Source organism: Caretta caretta, chromosome 12 (genome assembly GCF_965140235.1).
Source record: "Caretta caretta isolate rCarCar2 chromosome 12, rCarCar1.hap1, whole genome shotgun sequence".
Taxonomy (NCBI): Eukaryota; Metazoa; Chordata; order Testudines; family Cheloniidae; genus Caretta; species Caretta caretta.
Window position 1 is genome coordinate 31838453 of NC_134217.1, and position 19659 is coordinate 31858111.

A 19659-nucleotide genomic window follows, 5' to 3' on the forward strand; every position below is an offset into this window, starting at 1 on the left:
ATACCAATTGCACTTGTAGCCTAGAAGTTTTAGACATATGAACAGTTATTTATTTAAGAAGCGTACCCAAATTCACTCCTGTGGGTACCCAAGTAAATTGGCATGCTTGAAAGATAGGACACATTCCCCTGATGTTCTAATACGTTTGTGTATTTTTCCTGGAAAAATCCAGATGTCACCATTAAAAAGAGAGAGGAAAAAAGAATGGCAGCCTGTAGAACTACCAAAAGGATGTTATTAGTACAATAATGTACCTGCAGGTTTGGAAAGAAGTCTGGCACTTTGTGATCATTTTGACAAAAGGCACTTGAAAAAAAATCAATAAGATTGATCATTCAGATGCACAGTTTATAGATGGGGATCAGAGTTCTTGGACGGCTAACAAAGTAAGTTATTTTACATACAATTTTGTGGGGGGGTTTTAGGAAGGTGGCACAAAGCCATAAGAGCCCGCTTTGCAAATCAGGGAGGGAGTATAGAGGGAGAGAGTGAAAACAAAGTGAAAGCAATCACCTCTCAGAAAGCAAGACCATCATGCCACAAAAGTGAGCTTCCCCACATGAAGAAAACAAAACGAAAATATATCCTTCCAACACAGCTCTCAGTGTAAAAGGCTGCATCAAACCCTGAAATCAAAAGTCTGGGAGAAAGCGCTAAATATGCCAGCAGTGAGCCAAAGTGTGGCGTATTGCTAACTGTTAAAATTGTGATATATCACTTTAAATTCTCAAAGGTTTTCCTGGTCCTGCTTGCAGGCAGGGGGCTTTGTAGGGAAGCGTGTAATCAGAGTCTGCAACAGGCAGCCTAGACTATGGTAGGGTGAGCTGTGCCTCAGTTTGATAGGGAGCAGGCTACTTTGTCTCTCTCTCTGGTTTGGGTTCTTGTGTATTATCGTTCTGGATTCTAAGAAATAAAGTAGGGTTACGTTGCAGTCTTCCAACAAGAGTATTTTATGTTTTCATCTATCTTCTCTATTTGTATGCTGTGAAACGTAACACAAAGAAACTCAATAAATTTGGGTGAATTCAACCTTTTAATGAGAGTGCAGTGAGCAGTAGCCCAATTCTAACAAAGATACATGCAATTACTTCTCATTCTTTAATGGAAAACATTGCCCAGGACTAAGCTTTATTAAAAATAAATGTTCAGCTCCTCAGCTGCTGTTAACTGGTACACTGACTTCAACAGAACTATACCAGTTAACATCAGCTGAGGATCTGGCCAAAAGTATTTAATATTATACTTGCCCTGAAGTGGTACTGCTTTTTTGGTGCAAGGCAGATGGCTTTTCCCTCTCACTCTATTACTTTTACTAGAGACGGGCAAAGAGTAGAAGGATGAGAGGGTAGGGTAGGTTCTTGGAGTTTCCAGGGTTTCCTTATTCAGACTTGAGCACAAATACCATCAGAACAATCTCACCAGTATCACCCTTCTAGCTCTGTCTAGCCTGGGAAATGCAAAGGCATGTGAATGAAAAGTTAGCAGAACTGATATAGGATGATACAGAAACTCACCAAAGCAATGACTCACAGGCATTATACTGCCTTCTTTTTTATGCCCACTTACAATGTTATGAAACTTAATGAATCTCCAGTTACCATCTTAAGTATACAGTCCCCATGTTATAAATGAGTGCTGCCAATCATTGGATCATGTAATAAGTGAACTCGCCATTAGATTGACAAATACAATGGACACAATTAAAAACTGGGCATTTTTACCATCCTCAGCAAGTCACTTTAGTACCATAACATCCCAATGTAAATAAGGGTACAAATACCATGGGAAAGGCAAACACATTGGGATGGAAAATGAACATTTTAAATATAACCCACTTCATACACTTCCAGTTACTATGTAAAATGATAACTCTGATGCTTTCTGAACAACCAGTCTTCCCTATATGGATACCATGTAATGTAATATATGCACTTCACAGCTTTAGCATTTCCCTTATTTAAAAATACTACAGTGATCACCCAAAACACTGTAGCATCACTTATGTAAGATGTAGTACTTTGTACCATTTCTGTAGTACGTTATGAAATTCTGACATATAGATTCTCCCTATCTATAGACATTATTTTGTATTAGCTCTAAATATGCACATACACCCCTTTTGGAATAAGGCTTATCACGGTGATGCAAAAAATAGCTACAGACTATCATTTTCTACACAGTTCTGGAAAGTTTGAAGATCATATGCATTACTGTCCCAAAGTTACAGTTTCAAAGGGATTTGGTTGAGAAAGAAAAAAGCAAATTCATTGTTTCTGTTGACAGTTCTTTTAAGACGCCAAAAAAATATAACTGCGGGAGTCACACACTCGGTTTTCAAAAATATGTATGTTTTATTATACAGTATATACAACCCCCCCAAAGGTGGGAATTCAAATGTAGAAAGGGGAGTGTAATATGGAATTATAATGAGGGAACATAAATAACATGCAACGTAATGACCAGGGAGTCATTATTTTGGGGAATTTCTATATAATCCCATTTTGGTCTTCTCCCGTCCCTTTTATAAACATTTTTAACATTATCTAGACATCAGCCTTCCTAAACAGACATTTTAAACAGGAAAGCCTTCAGGTTTATTAAGTAGGAGTACTGAAATTGGCAAAAAACCTAATTTGGTTCACATTATGTGGTTGGTAACATTGTTAAGATTCATTAGGATGCTGCAGCACTCGAATAAATGAAGACTTATTTATTATTTCATAGGCTTGTGCCCATTAAAACTAATACTTCCTCTGCTAAGAGGTGCAGACAACAGAACACATGCTGATAAGCATTTGTATTGTAGGTAGAGTACCATACAGCCTGACACCAGGCTTGGACAGTTCAGTCTACTATCAACAAATTGTTGAAAAGGTTTTTACTCCACATACAGAGTCAGGAAAAGGGGTCAAGCAGGGAAGCCTGATTTTGCTTGAATTTACCTGGCAGTCTGGGCATTCTCAGCAGAGAGGCCATGAAGACTGAACTACCTTCTGATTTTGGAATTTATCTCTGTGGAGCAGCTGCTAGGACACAGAAGCGCTCTCTCTGTCTCTCTCTCTCGCTCAAACAAACACACGGTACATTATAGAGGGGAATGAACACATCAGGCACCTACTTACTCACCAGCTCCTGAGCCAATGTCAATGGGAGATGTGAGTGCATATCGGATGGCAGAATTTGGACCAAAGTTACAGACCATACCATCATTTATCTAACTGTCTCATTCATAGCAGCTTTCCTGATCTGTCGGTAATGCCTGCTTAATTGCTGTCAAACGGCATCATTTTAAGTTGGTTTACTTTTAAATGCAGACTTCTACCAGACTACAGGAAAGTCACACCCCAGTCACCCAATCAGTTCCACTGTGGTTTGAATATTCTTGATTTTCCACTGTTTTCCTACCAGCCATTGGAAAAACATGCTGCATTAATTATACATAATTGCCTTGATTAGGTAAACGCTGAAGAAATTAACATATTATAACCTAATAAAAATCATGGGAAGATGAATAGACTACAGTATGTCCACTTCTCTTGCATCTTGTAGGGGCAAAACACAACAGCCTCTTCCATAGCTTGCAGCTAATTTGCTATCAGTGCCCAGCTGCTTTAGAGTAAATACAGGAACAGGGTGTCACATGGGTATCCTGAAGCAAAAAGAGAGAGGTTTCCGATTTCTTTGTTAGCTAGCAAAGATGGTATGCATGTTACCAAAAGATAATACAGGGGAAGAAATCAATTCTCTATGTTGTTACACATCCTTGCATGTAAATGTAAACTTGAAAAGAAAAGAAAAAGTACCTTTCTATTATGCAAAGGTCATCTGAAATCATTAGTACAGACTGACACGATCAGAAGAAAAATAAGTGAGACATCTCTTCTCAGGGAACACTGCACCTACTTCAAACAATATGATATATATGCATGAGCAAACAGATTGTTCCGCCCTATTCCAAAAGGGATAGTAACTTCCAGGAATAAACCCAGCTACTATGTAGTGGATTTTATTTACACGTAGTAGATTTGAGCTCAAGACACATGCATCTTGTTCTTTGCAATGTTTCCCCTCTTCAGCAATCTGAATTCCATCAGTGATCTTGCCTGGTCTCATTTATGTGCAGGATGCATCTCAGATATGGACACAAAGTCGAACAGCTACTTCACAAAGGAAATCTGTATTATTATATAATAAGTCACACAAATATCATTATCACTGCTCTGATACCTGCTGGCAAAGGCAAGACTGTGATACAGCTGCTGGCCTGAATACAACTGAGCTGTGTAATTGATCTAGCGACAAGTGATCTCTCAACACTGACTTATTTCTCCTCTTTGGCTCTCTGCTGCATCTGCAGGGATTCTGCATTTTCAGTCCTTTCACAGGAGGCATCCTCTCTGAAGAGAGCCTCCCTTGCCTGACGCAACAAGATTAAGCAATTTGCTTTTAATTAGAACTGCAGTCATTTCCAAACTAAGCAGTGGAAAGAACAGAAAGCAGACTGTCTCTTTAAAGTGTAAGTGGATTCAGTGAACACTGTGAATTCAGAACCTGCTGTTGGAAAAGTGCAGTTTTCTGTCACCGGTACTTGTGTTCTCTGCTAATTTTTACAAGCGTTCAAGCTGTATGCACCAGTTAGCAGAGACATTGCAGGAGGTAAACTGAGAATGGAAAACCATGACCCCTTGCTGCCTCTGTTTATGGTTCCTAAATTATACCCAGACACTGCTTCAGGTCTCCTCTCCAACTGTTATGCACAGCCCAGTTTGCAAAAATCCAATTCCAACCCAAGAGAAGAGCACCCTTGTCATTTGTGGCCACTGTCCAGCAATCCCAAGTAAAACAGTGCAGGTATAAGTGGAGAAAAGTAAGGTGTTAGGGGGGTGCTTGTGGAATTTCACTGATGAAACAGGAGAATTTGGTCCAAGATCTGGAAGTGTTCAGGGTAACTGGAGATCATATTAACAGACAACTCCACCACCACATATACATATTGTACCAGCATGTAATACTGGCAGGCTGCCACTCTCTCTCCCTTGAACCCACATGAACACACTTACAACATTCATCTGAAGGGAGGGTGGAAATCTGCAGCTTTGTTTGCAGTACAATTAATATATGTGAATAATTGACGGCAAAGTAAAGCAGAACCATATCCAATACACACTCTGTGGCCAGTTTGTACACACGAATGTAATCTCAGCAGTGAATAGCTGCACTTGAACTTCCATTGAGATAGAGTACCTATTCCAATTCAGAAAAGGAGGACTTGTGGCACCTTGGAGGCTAACCAATTTATTTGAGCATAAGCTTTCGTGAGCTACAGCTCACTTCATCGGATGCATTCAGTATTTTCCACTGCATGCATCAGTATTTTCCACTGAATGCATTCGATGAAGTGAGCTGTAGCTCACGAAAGCTCATGCTCAAATAAATTGGTTAGTCTCTAAGGTGCCACAAGTACTCCTTTTCTTTTTGCAAAGACAGACTAACACGGCTGCTACTCTGAAACCTATTCCAATTCATTTTCAGTGGCTTAACCTAACTATAAGGTTCACTCAACATTAACTTCATCCTGTCCAAGCATGTCTTGACAGAGACCCGTACCCCTGGGGAAAGCCTAGCAATTCCAGTCCCACCTTAGTGAGCTGAGGCTTAAAGGATATAGGACAGAATTCGGCCTCAAAAGAAACCCCTCAAAAGATGACAACAACCACTTGAACTCCTCCTGGTACATACCACTGCAAACCTCAGTCTATATAATCCTCATATGAAGAGGTATGTGTGCATTCAAAGTTCATGAATCCCTTTCTACTTGCTCCAGGCTGGTATTAGTCTGCTGAGCCTATTGTTCCCTTAGTCCAAATGACCATACATGGAAAACAGAATTTTTCTGCATGTGTCCAAACAACTGCAGAAAAAAAATCCCCACGAGTGTAGCTGGTGTCGTCTAAATGATCAGTATCTGGCATTATTCTCCCGTCAGCTACACAGCTAGTTTAAATTTGAGCTACTGGGTCATTTAGATTTATGCTGTTGATTCAAATAACCAAACACAGGCCATAGTCCATCATACTAAGTGTGTAATAAAGCTGCTTACCTACTTCCAAACAAATAGCTTTTATTTGCCCACTCCTCTTTGATACTTCTCTCCCCCCATCAAACCTAAGATTATTGTTCAATTAAACTGTACCATACCAACAGATCAAATGATGTCTAAAGTCTCTCCCACAGCCTTTCAAACTGCATATTGCTATGGAATTTTTTAAAAAGTTATATAATAAACTAATGGAAACATTTCTCTTTACTGAATCTTATTTTTTCCCCTTCCCCTGACTCTCTCTACAAAACATGCACCTCCAGTTAAAAAATAGTTTTCCTCCTCTGATGCTAAGGCCTTTGTGAATGTCAATTACACAGGAGTTTGTGGGGGTTTCGGGATCACCAGGGCACACAGAGAGCTTGCCTGCATCTCATTCACACTTGTTGAAATGAATTAGCATGAAGCTGGTCAACATCTAAGTGCAGTAGACTCAGTTTCAAGATGCATTTGTTCTCTGCAACAGGACAGCATCCATGAATTTTCGGAATTGTTTCCTTATCAAGGCCACGTAAATTGTTAGACTTTCTCTCTTATACAAGTACAGTATTTGCCTCCACTCCACTTGCCTCTCTCTAATAAATTCATTTGACCCGAAAGGGTGCTTTAAGACTCTTGTTTAAAATGGCTTCCTAATGATGCTTGACAACATCTCCTGCCTTTGAAAGAGCATCGCTATGCAAGACTCTAATCCCACAAAAGGAGGGATACTTGTTAACCTGTGTCTCCATCCTTTCTGTTGAGTCACCACATTTAACGAAGCACTGAAGGGGAACCAGTACGCAGCTGGGAAATTATGGCTTTACATGATCGTCTCTTACTACAAGAGAGATATTACACAAAACTTAATCCCATGACTCAGCCCTCTCCTTGTACCCCCTTTAATTGTCAGAACCTGAGGAAATCCGGGCCAAGGTAAATAACAATTCAGCAGTAACAGAGGAGATTCACTTTAGGCAATGAATTTTTAATGGGCTGAGACTGCAGAGGAACGCAGGGCCGAGATCTGTGCTTCTTATCTGATGGGGAAGGTCAGTGTTTGAAAGGAGGGAGGGCATGGATGAGAGAACAGATCTGACAAGGCTCTTCAGCTGAGATTTCAGCTTGTCACAGACCGGCATACCTTAACATATTAGGGCCTTATTTTCAAAGAAGTAACGTACACATGCACATGCTACCAAAAACTGCACACCATTTTCCCCGGCAAAGGCAAATTGGCAATTTTAGCCTCTATTTCAACGGGGGGGTGGGGGGGAACAAAAACCCAGAGACCAATCAGTGCAGATGTGCCATGCTTTTCATGGGAAAGTGGGCCACTCTAATGCCAGTCTTCCCACAGAAACATACATAAAGCACTAAACACCCCTTAAACATATAGGTGCTAGTTATGTCAACATGCCCATCAGAAATCCCGCGTGACCATTAGAATCCACTTGGCTCACTAAGTCTCACAGGCAGAGGATTCTATTCCCTCAGTCCACTGACAGGGCTACCACTGACATCACTGGAGCTGCATGTGTGTGCTGAGGGCAGGACCTGAGGATCACTTTGGAAGTGAATTAAGCTCAACCAAATTAAGGCTGCTTTAATTCTAAATGAGCGTGTCCACACAGCCCTAAGAATGGAGCAGGAAGGCAGAGGAGAGGAGAGGTATGCGGAGCTGGTGCATGGCCACACCTACAAAGAAACTCAGTGTGCCCTGTATTTGTTGTTTGTGGTGCAATGACAGCCTCTGGAGTAAGTGGATACACTGACACCCGTCCTATGTCAGGGTGTGAAATGTGCATCCACTGCAAGGGCAACTCCTTAGGGCTGGGTGTGGCATAGCAGGCTCTCTCCTCTCCAGCATCCCTTGCCAACAGTCCCTCAGGTGGTCTCTCTTCCCATAACTCAGCCCTCCAACCAGGTCATGATTTAGTCCCCTCCCGCAAGTCCACATGTCTTTACAAAAAAGGCCGTTGGCCCCAACAGTCCTCGCTCCCTTCTTTTGGGGCTCTCTATCAACTTTGTCCCCTTCTCTGACCTCACACCACCTCACCAGTGGCTGGTAGGGGAACCCATTCCTTTAGGTTCCAACCCAGGGACCCTTACATGGTTCCTCAGTTAAACGCCTCCCAGGACTGTCTCCCTAGAGGTCCGGATTCTGCACTTTTGGTATGGCTTCTTCCCACTAAAACCTGGCTCCACTCTGCTGGCTGCTCTGTCTCTTCCCGGCCTCCTGACAAACTTCTCTATTGAGGCGAGGATCCCTGGGCCATCTCTCTCCCGAGCTTCTGCCTTGACCTTGTGTTCTTTCTACTCACTATCTCAGAGAGTGACTGCAGAGTTCCACGCTCTCTCTCAGCATCCCCTTTCTGCTCTAAACTTCCTCTCTGTAACTAACCAGCCAGTTTGTCTCCCATCTGGGACCCATCCTCCAGATGCAGCCAGGTAGCCAAAATGGTCTCACAGGCTCATACTAACCCATTCAGAGTTTGTGTGGGGTATACAACCCAATCGCACAGGGGTATTTATCTTTAGTAACCCTAAACCCATGTTAGGTGACTCAAGGCAGGAAGTAAAACCTTACCAGTCTCTTAGCAGCCCTCCCATGTGTCCCACAGAATCTAGAAAATAAAGTAATTTCAGTCCCCCAATCTGGTAGAGGTGTGGATCAGATGGTAGGAGAACGTGCAAATTTATCTAGAAGGAACTAGCATTAACTAGAGATGTTCAGAAAATGGTATTCCTCCTTTCTCTCCGCTCGCAGTAAATTTTGCCTTTTCCTCAAATTTTCAGCCAAAAACCATAAAACTTTTAATTTTTAAGGTTTTTGTTTTTGACACTAAATGAACATTTTCTGTGACTACTTCTGTGAAAAAATAATTTAGCCAAAAATCCAATTTAGATGGAAAATTTGTGACCAGCCCTAGTAGTGATGGTAAACCAGAGAGGATGAAATACTCCATATTGCTGAATGTGGCAGTCCCAGAGCGATCAGAGATGTACAATACTTTCCAGTACAAGCCTGAAGAGGAATGCAAACTGCTGGACAAGTCATTCAAAAATATTACTCATATTCTGATCCACGCACAAATGTCTCATTCTTGGGGGTATTTTCTTTTCAAGACCAGTTGCCCGAGGAGACCATTGACCATTATTTTACTGCCTGGCATAATAATGCTAAATTATGTGAATTTGAATAACTAACAGCTGGAGTAATTGGAGATAGAATTATTTATGGTATAGGCAGGTCAAAGCAAATTCAATGAGAGAAACAGACTTCACACAATGTAAGGGAGCAGAGATAGAAACCCAGTGTCATTCTCGGTTTTATTTATGTTTCTTGAGGACATCCAGAATGCTACTGAAAGTACTCTTATGTGGATATCACAGGCACTGACAATGAAAAGCACCAGGAGCAGCAAAACAAAGTTCCAGGTAGCATATTTGCACCAGTGGCTGAACAGGCCACTGCAGAAGAAAGTGGTCTGAGAAGAAATGGCCGCGTGATCAGAAAGCCATTGAGGTCCAGAGATAATTACTGACACGTGAGACAATATGTCTGATGTCCAATTGTGAGCACCACACTTTAGGAAAGATGTGGACAAACTGGAGAGAGTCCAGAGGAGAGCAACAAAAATGATAAAAGGTTTAGAAAATCTGTCCTATGAGGAAAGTTTTAAACATGCCCAGATTTTTTGTCTTGAGAAAAGACTGAGGGAGACCTGATAACAGTCTTCAAATATGTTAAGCGCTGTTATAAAGATGATGGTGTTCGATTCTTCTCCATGTCCACTGAAGGTCGGACAAGGAGTAGTGGGCTTAATCAGCAGCAAGGGAAATTTAGGTTAGATATTAGGAAAAACTTTCTAACTATAAGGATAGGTAAGTTCTGGAACAGGCTTCCAAGGGAGGTTTTGGAATTCCCGTCATTGGAAGTTAAAAAAAAAAAAAAAGCTCGGACAAACACCTGTCAGGGATGGCCTAGGTTTCCTTGGTCCTATGTCAGAGCAGGGGGCTTGATCTAATGACCTCTCAAGGCCCGTTTCAACTCTACATTTCAGTGAATCCGTGATAATATGATGCTCTCACTTGCCAAGAGGTTTTGCTTATGCAGCCTAATCTCCATCCCAGGGGTCTCCATTTGTGTGTTTCATGGACAGTTTATGTTCATGGTTAGTTGTTATTTTTGTTAGTGTTATGGTTTATTTGCATTACAGTTTTTTTAAAGAGACCCCTGTCCTGTGACAGTGGTATTTATCTTTGATAGCTGACCCATGTCAGGACCGAGGTCAGGACAGACACCAGTCTCTCGCACATTTGTTACATTTGGCAGATAGCCCCGCAGAGAAGTTGGAGAATATTGTAATCTTCATTATGAGGAACTGAGATTTTTCATGATAAAAAACTGGCCTGGCTAAAAAATGTACATTGTAAAATTACCTTTTGGTCATTTATCTTTAGGGAGGGAGGGAGAGAGAGAGAGAGAGATTATATATGTCTCCTATGTTACTCTTTCTAGTGCTTTAACTCTGAATCCCCTTGCTTTTGTGTGCATTTAACTCTGACACTTAGGGAGTGTCTGCACTTTGAGCTTGGGGTGCAATTTCCAACTCAAGCAGACATACCCACATTAGCTCTGATCAAGCTAGTGTGGTAAAAATAGAAGCGTAACCATAGCAGTGCAAGCAGAAGGAGGGGCTAGTCACTAACTGTCCATGATACTAGGTGTGTACTTGAACAGCTAGCCATTCCCGTTACTCATGCCGCCATGGCTACATTACTATTTTTAGCAAGCTAGCTTGATCAGAGCTAATGCGGGTATTTCTCCTGGAAATTATGCGTTTCAACTCCACTGTAGACATACCCTTAGAAACAATTTAACATAGCCGAGCCCCCTTGGGAGTTTTGCCTTTGAGTTCAGTGGAGTCAAGCATTCATCCAGTATTGCCTATGGATGCTAGGAGTACAAAGAGTCTGTCACATATATGTCTCCTGCAGGGAGCTGATTCTCAAACATACACAATGCATAAACTTCTAGGATGGAGAAACCCACCTCCCCTCTACAGAAAAACCAACCTAGTATCTATGGAGGTTAACTCATCTGTCAAGGTTCCTCCCCCACTCTGAACACTAGGGTACAGATGTGGGGACCTGCATGAAAACCTCCTAAGCTTATCTTTACCAGCTTAGGTCAAAACTTCCCCAAGGTACAAAATATTCCACCCGTTGTCCTTGGACTGGCCGCTACCACCACCAAACTAATACTGGTTACTGGGGAAGAGCTGTTTGGAAACGTCTTTCCCCCCAAATACTTCCCAAAACCTTGCACCCCACTTCCTGGACAAGGTTTGATAAAAAGCCTCACCAATTTGCCTAGGTGACTACAGACCCAGACCCTTGGATCTTAAGAACAATGAGCAATCCTCCCAACACTTGCACCCCCCCCCTTTCCTGGGAAATGTTGGATAAAAAGCCTCACCAATTTGCATAGGTGACCACAGACCCAAACCCTTGGATCTGAGAACAATGAAAAAGCATTCAGTTTTCTTACAAGAAGACTTTTAATAGAAATAGGAGTAAACAGAAGTAAAGAAATCCCCTCTGTAAAATCAAGATAGTAGATACCTTACAGGGTAATTAGATTCAAAACATAGAGAATCCCTCTAGGCAAAACCTTAAGTTACAAAAAAGATACACAGACAGAAATAGTTATTCTATTCAGCACAATTCTTTTCTCAGCCATTTAAAGAAATCATAATCTAACACATACCTAGCTAGATTACTTACTAAAAGTTCTAAGACTCCATTCCTGTTCTGTCCCTGGCAAGAGCAGCACACAGACAGACACAGACCCTTTGTTCCTCTCCCTCCTCCCAGCTTTTGAAAGTATCTTGTCTCCTCATTGGTCATTTTCGTCAGGTGCCAGCAAGGTTACCTTTAGCTTCTTAACCCTTTACAGGTGAGAGGAGCTTTCCCCTGGCCAGGAGGGATTTCAAAGGGGTTTACCCTTCCCTTTATATTTATGACACCATCCCATAAAAAACTCAGAAGCAACTCCAATGATTCCAACATAGGCACATTACCTGTGGCATCAGCTCAGAAACTGAATGCCTCTATTGGAACAAGAACACCCAGGACAATGAAAAGGAGGACTTGTTGGACCTTAGAGACTAACAAATTTATTTGAGCATAAGCTTTCATGAGCTACAGCACAATAGTGCTCCAATCGTGAATGGGGTCTTTGGCTGCTACCAAAACAGAAACATTTATAGATGCTGATGCTGCTACTGCTACCACTATGTGCCGCTGGGAATCTGGGTCCTGCAACATGCAACCAAAGAGTGTAGAAAGGACTGGACCCTCCTGGATACCACTGGTAGAGCTGTGCAAATCAATGATTTTTTGGTTTGCTACCAAACTGAAAAATTGGGAGGGGGCAAAGTTTTGGGTCAAACTAAACATTTTTTTCCCCATTTTTAAGGGTTGGTTTTTTTTTTTACCTTTTTAAAAAATAAAATTCAAGTGAAATTTGAAACAAAAAGTTATTTTGAATTAAAAAATCAACACATTTCATTTGGAAAATGTCAAAATGAAATTTTTTTCTGAAATTATTGGTTTTCAACTGAAAAAATCTGGTGAATTCAACACAAATTCTCAGCAAGTTTCAGTCCACCCAAATCTCCATTTTTTTTGGAGACCACAAAATTTTGCCCAACTCTTTCCACTGTTGCCTTCCTGCTGGTTTTTAAACCCCTACTTCTTGGATGTATTTTACGTCCCATAAATCAGGACCAATCCTACTGAAAGCAAATCAAAGGAATTGCACCGATATCTACATGGAACATTGGACCCATAATAGGTTTTCAAAACCCACCGAAACCTTTGCTGTAAGATATGCTGAAAGAAATGCACATAGTTTAATAAAACAATTAAAGGAATATGATTTTTAATCATTTAGACAAAAACCAGATAAGTAGAATTTAGTGTATTTAATAACACAATTTAATTCTATTATAATTACCCTTACTTGCAATAGGAATGACCATTGTACAATTCACTGCAGTGAAGTCTGTGGAGATATATTGTATATTTGCTCCTAATTAAGGGAGAAACTAAGTGTTTAGACTTGGTAGTTGTTAAACTGCAAGAAATAGGTGTTCAGCTCCCTAGAGCGCTCCCCTGCAAATAGCTCAATTAAGGTACTAATTGAAGTGTAGTGGTGTCCCCTGCAGAGTTGAGAAATGCCTATCTGGCACTGTAGTGTCATTCCTTCAAGCATCTTCTCCCAGAGATACTATTTCTGGGATGGATTTGGGGAACACACCAGTGCCCCTGTGAGTTGGTAATGAATACCCACATGTTCAGAAGCACCAACAACTTCGCAGAGGGATCCCTGAAAGATTTCTAATTGTGTGGGTTATTTTTGCACTATAAATTATATGTACGCAGTGTTATTGTAGCTGTTTGGGTCCCAGGATGTTAGAGAGAAGGTGGGTAAGGTAATAGTGGAAGAGACAAGCTTTCAAGATTACACAGAGCTCTTCTTCAGGTGTTGCAGCTAAAAACAAGGTAGAACAGATTTTTTAGCATAAGGAGTTAACTCATATTTCAAAAGACAGTTCAAGGTGAACTGACCTGTTAACACCTCTCCAGTCATTGGGGGGGTGGGGGGGAGCAGAGGAAGTTGTTAGTGAGTTATAGATTGTTGTAATAAACCATAAATCCAATGTGTCTATTCAGTCCATGATGTTTAGTGTCTAGCAAAGTTATCAATTTAAGCTCCCAGGCTCATCTGTTGAAAGTGTTGTGCAGGTTTTCTTTGAGGACAAGGACTGAGAGGTGAGATATAAAGTGATCATTTTGCGAAAAGGGTTTGCCCACAGATGACATGGTATTTTTGTTTTTTATCATTTTAATGTGTGAATCCATTTGAGCATGTAGTGATTGTCTTGTTTCACCCACATTTTTGTTATTGGGGCATTTAGAGTATGTTACACTACAGTGGAAGCCCAGGGTTAGTAAACTCAAGTTAGCAGACCCTGGGTCTGTAACCTAGGGCTTGAGCATTGACATTCATTTCTAACCCCAGGTTAGGAATTGTTGAGCCCTGGGCCCCAGTCCCAACCTGCGGTTCCAGCATCTACACTGCATTATGCAGACCTGAATTCAACCACCCATATCCCAGACTTCCCAGCACCCTCCAAAAATGAGGTCTCTCTAGCCCTTTGTTTGTGACATAGCGTGGGAAAACTTGACTGTACACCAAACTTAACTGTCCAAAGGACAAAGAAAATCAGCCCATGGGATTGTGGAATACTTTTGGCAGACTCCCAGAACTCGAATCCAGTGGGGCTGCATCTACACTGTGACATAATAGGGCTTGAATACTGCATCCTGGCTTGACTCAGGTTCAGACCCTCCACCCCTCTGGGGCCCAAGCCCAGGGCTAGTGAGATTTGTGTGTAGCTGGAAGGGGGGTTAGGCTTGAGCCTGAGTTTGAACCCTGGGCTTACTTTGCAGTGTAGACATAGCATGAAGTGTACTTCATCCTGGGCAGCAAGGGTGTGATAGCCATGTGTACGACCCATGGATCTTGAAAGGTGTGTTGTGGGCAGTGTTGATCATTGTTACAGTGGAGATATGTCTACAGCTTTTGCATCTGTTTTTCTAGCCGAGTCTGATGCTGCTTTGAGTTGATGTGTCCTGGTCTGTGGGCAGCTTGCTTCTGATGATGAGCTTGGAGAGGCTGGGGGGTTGTTTGAAGGCCAGAAGAGGGGGTGTCACTCTGTATGATCCCTTGAAATATGTGTTAACTACTTATGCTAAACAATCTGTTCCACCTTGTATTTAGCTGTGGCACTGAGTATGTTTCCCAGACCCCGGTGTAAGCACGAAAACTTATCTCTATCAACAACAGAAGTTGGTCCAATAAAAGCAATTACCTCACCCATCTTGTCTCGCTAGCACATTATATGGTATTTGTAGTTGGTGATGCCAAGTTGTAACGATCCACCTGGTGGCTGGCAGAGGGAGGTAAATTGTTCAGAATAGCAATGAATCAAGTCTGTCCGTGAGTCAGTCAGTCAGCGCCAAGGCTGGTCGCAGACATGCACCGTTTCAGAATGGTAAAGTTAATGATTGTGCAAGGTCATTCTGCACGTAAACTCAGCCGTGTTAAAATGCTTTACTAAGGAGTGCTCAGGGAAAGGACTGATCCAGTCCTCACTGAAGTATTGGAGTCTTTCCATTTACTTCATTGGGGGTTAAATCAGGCCTAATGCCCTGATCTGCAAACACTTTGGCACCTGCTTAACTTTATTACTGTAGGTAGCCCCACTGACTGACAGGACTACTCGTGGCAGTAAAGTTAAGCAGGTGCATAAACGTCTGCAGGATTGCGGCCTAACTGCATCATTCTTTGCAACTTCTCTCAGGCCAGCAAGGCTGAACCAGGTCCACAGCATTATCTTTACCTTTTGGGGAAAGTGCCATGCAGACTGATGTTGCTGTGTAAGTAATAGATGGTAAAAATAATTCAAGGGAGGTATAACATAAGTAATGCAATTATATACATGAAAATAAACAATCATAATAGCAAAATTCAGCGACAGAGCTGGCTGGGAAATTTATTGCTTGTGGAATTTTCAGGTTTTTGTTGAAGAAATAAAGACAATTTAAGTTTTCAGAAACTGAAAAATTCTTGGACTTTGGGGTGTTGCTTTTTTTGACAAAAATTTGAAAAATTTCAATGAAAACAGACAATTTCTTGCAAAAAATTCCATTTGATCTACCAGGATCTCCCTGGTCCCCCACTCTTCTTCCCACACTTTCAGTTCATTTCCACCTATACACCAATTCTTTAATTTAAATACATTTTAAAAGTGCTCTTTTCTCTGCTGTTCTAGCCCCATTGCCCATTATACCATAGCGCTAAGTTCTCTGCCACACAAAGCTGTGTTTGTGTGCTGATTGAAGGGAACATCATCACTGTTACTGTGAGGGACAGGAAGGGGAGAGGATACATTGGAGTTCTTCTAACTCCTGCTAATTCTTTCTTCTAGGCCACCTTCCCCAGCTTCCATCCAGTGCCTGGTCACTCAAACCTCCTGCATTGCTGTCAAGACTCATCTTGCTAGCCCAGCTGGCATTTAGCATAGTGGGATGGAGAGGAATTCCATCCAGAAGCCACACACCTTCCTATTAGTTTCCCTTGTAAACTCCCCTGTCACTTTCCTCCCATGCAACTAGAGTGCTTGTCAGGGCTCGTTTGAGATCTGAATGTTGCTTCAAGAAGGGCTTGCAGGCATCATTAATGAAGACACACATAGCTCTCCTAACTGTTCAGGAGATGAGCACATCTCAAGAGGACTTTTAGCCCTTCTCTTAGCCCAAGGATTAAGAGGCTGCAACAGAGATTTGAAGTTGCACTTGTTTACATTGCATCTGAGAGAATAGTAGGGGGTGGAGAGATAATCTGGCAATATTCATCTGAATTTTGATTTGATCAAGGACGTGCTCCTTTTTAAATTTATTTTCCATGAATATTTGCACACTTCAGCTTTACCAGCACAACACTCTTAAAAAAGAGAATTTTACAGTCAGTTTCTAGAACAGTCATTGAAAGAGGACTGACTGCACAATCTGCATTTTGTCACCCAATCTTGGAAAAGAAATAATAAGAAATAATACCAAGTGAGTTACATAATGAAGCAAGAAAGTGGTTTAACTATTGATAATTCAGAATAAGCTGTTGGGTCTGGGGGGAATAAGAGCACGGGAGAAGCACTTAGGAGACCTAAGCCACTGCACTGCTCTGTGCTTCAGTTTCCCCATCTAACATGGGGATAATTATACTTCCCTCCTTTGTAAAGTGCTTTGACATCTACTGATGGAAACTGCCACAAAAGTACTACCATTATTATGTGTAAGGTATTTATAGAGGTCAAATTCACTCCTGTGCAAAGGGCCAGCACAGAAACTTACAGACCACTTAAAAACCTATTTTGAGGGCTTAAAGGGGGTCTGACCTGGCTCATAGTTTTTGTGTGGGCTCTCTACGTAGGCATGAATTTCACCCATAGTGGAAAAAAAATCAAAAGGAAATTTGCAAAAAGTTTAAAATAATGAATGCAGGTGAGAATTTTGGCACCTGCTCACAAGCAAACAAAAAAAGAGGCAAAATTCAGCATATAAAGTATTTACTTCTAATTATTTTTGAGCTCTAGTTTACATACAGTGGTTCATGCTCAGGAAATGAGCGTAGTACTTGGAAACAACAATCTCTGTAGAACAGGGATGGGTAAGGTCTGTTTCCGATGAAGCCTGATGACTGAGGAAGTCATAAAAGCTATCAGAGAGAGGAAAAAGGCAGGCAACGTGTGTAAGAAGGCAAATATTAAGGGGATGAAAGGGATTATAAAGCAAAGATGAAAAGATGTAAAAAGCCGATTAGGAAACCAAATATGACAAAGAGAAAAATTGCCCATGGGGTGAATAAAACAATAAAAGATTTCTTTTAAATAGGTAAAGGAGATGAGATTAACGAGGGAGGCCATTGAACCACTGAGAGGTAGCGGAGGGAACTTAACAACACATGGAAAGGGACAGAGCTGAAAAATTAAACAATTTCTTCTTGCTAGTGTTTAAGAGGGAAATGGAAGCAAAGTTTTCTCTGGCAGAGCAGTGAAGAACTGGAAGCATCAGTGGCCACCAAGGCAATATGTGTGTAAGTTAATATAACTGAAGAGAGACAAAGTCCTGATCTGGATGGGGTGCTTTGAACCCAGAATGCTGTAAGGGATAGAAGAAGAGATTAGTTGTCTAATAACAAAGAATTTTAGCAGCTGCTTAGAGAAAATGAGAAATACAGAGGGGCTGGAATAAAGCAAACAACTCCCAAGTCTTTAAGAAAAGAAAAACAGTGGGTGGGGGGGGGGGATGGAGAATCAAGACATTTTTGGAGCAGACTCTCAAGATGGTATAAATCAGCATCACACCACTGAAGCCAATGGAATCACACTGGCTTACACCAGCTGAAAATCTGGCCCATAAACTAGTAACTTAGATTTCAGTCACAGGCAAAATCTTAGAAACTTTAACAGGGGATGAGATCACCAAACATCTGGAGAAACGTAAACTGATCAAAATGAATCTTCCAGGGTTCATAAAGGGCAGATCTTGTCTGACAAATCCGATGGAATTTGTTTTAAGAGATAATGTGAAAAACAGACAGGGGTGAAGCAGTGGACCTAAACCACACAGATTTCAAAAAGTCATTTCAATGCAGCCCAGTACAACAGAATAATACCCAGGTTGAACAACCCCATTGTCCTTGAAAGATTAAGGAAACAGTGAGGTCTTCTTCTTTCGTCTGGCTTGGGTGGGTAGCAACAATTACGAACTTATATCTAAGTTTGATAGCCAGCACATTGCCGCAGCAGTGGAATGAAGCAGCAAAGGAATGAAGAGGACATTCAGACATGATGTGCTCTATCATTTGTGCCTCGTGACCACAGTTGCATACAGGTGTTTGCCTCATTTTCCATTTAAAGAGGGTTTGTCCACATCTCCCATCTGCACCAGTCTTTCCAACATAAAGCAAAATCCGGTGGTTCTGCAACAGGATCAATGATGAGCTGTTTGTTCTGAGCAGTCGAAGTGCTCCATGTGATTCCCCATTGAGCCTCAGCATCAAAGTTGGGTGTAAGGATCTTGATACGGTTCCATAGAGGGTTGAGGGATTTTAATCTCACCTTTGGCAGGTTCTGCCAGGCACGATGCAGTGGGATCCTCGTATTTACATTGACATGATTAAGAAAGCGAGATGTCTGAGCAGCTCTTCTAATCTGTGGACCGGGAGCCAGTCAACTGGAGTAGATTTGCATGTCCCCAACACTATGCGCATAGCATTATTAAGCTGAGTATCAAGGAGTTTAGTGTGACTGCTATGAGACCACACTGGTGCACAATATTCAGCTGCAGAATATACCAAGGCAATTGTTGCAGTTTGTAAGGTACGTGGACTGGAGCCCCATGATGTTACCGCCAATTTTCTGATACGTGTGACACAAGACCTGATCGCGAGTGTTCTCGAGGTGTTGTTGACAGGTCAAACTCAGGTCCAGTGTAACACCAAGATACTTTGGATTAGCTTTGTGGCTGATGCCCTCACCACAGAACTGCACATCAAGTTTTGTATTAGCCATTTTATTGTTCAGATGGAAAGCAGTTACCATGGGTTTTTTTGGATTAGGCCTAAGTTTCCATGGGATTGGATGCAACAATGGAGGAAGAGGTCAGTAATGCACCAAGAGGTCAGTAATGTAAAGCACCCTGTAGAGGTGCACAAGGGCCGCCAAGGTAATTTGGAAACTCCCGAAATATTTTAGTTTCAGGTAGGACTTTTGGGGCTGTGCTGGCTAAATGTGGATTTCCTGGTCAGATATGGATTGCAAACATCTTGCACTGTCCCATCCTCACACCATGGGACTTTCTGTTATTGGGAAACCTGATTCATAACTATTTATCCCAGGGCTGTATCTGTACATTTGCCTCACAAAACAAGATGCTCTAAA

At 41.6% G+C, this 19659-nt stretch overlaps 1 protein-coding gene across 2 annotated transcripts in view; it reads right to left on the bottom strand.

Annotated features, from left to right (window-relative positions):
• Nucleotides 1–19659, bottom strand: part of MAF (MAF bZIP transcription factor) — a 245510-nt gene that overhangs the window by 131004 nt on the left and 94847 nt on the right. The window contains exon 3 of one of the 2 annotated variants that reach the window (XM_075118434.1): nt 3528–3649. The exons of the other annotated variant lie outside the window; for it this stretch is intronic. The gene's annotated coding sequence lies outside the window, so the exon portion shown is untranslated. Of the gene's footprint in view, nt 1–3527; nt 3650–19659 lie in introns of those variants that run through there. 2 annotated transcript variants of the gene reach the window in all.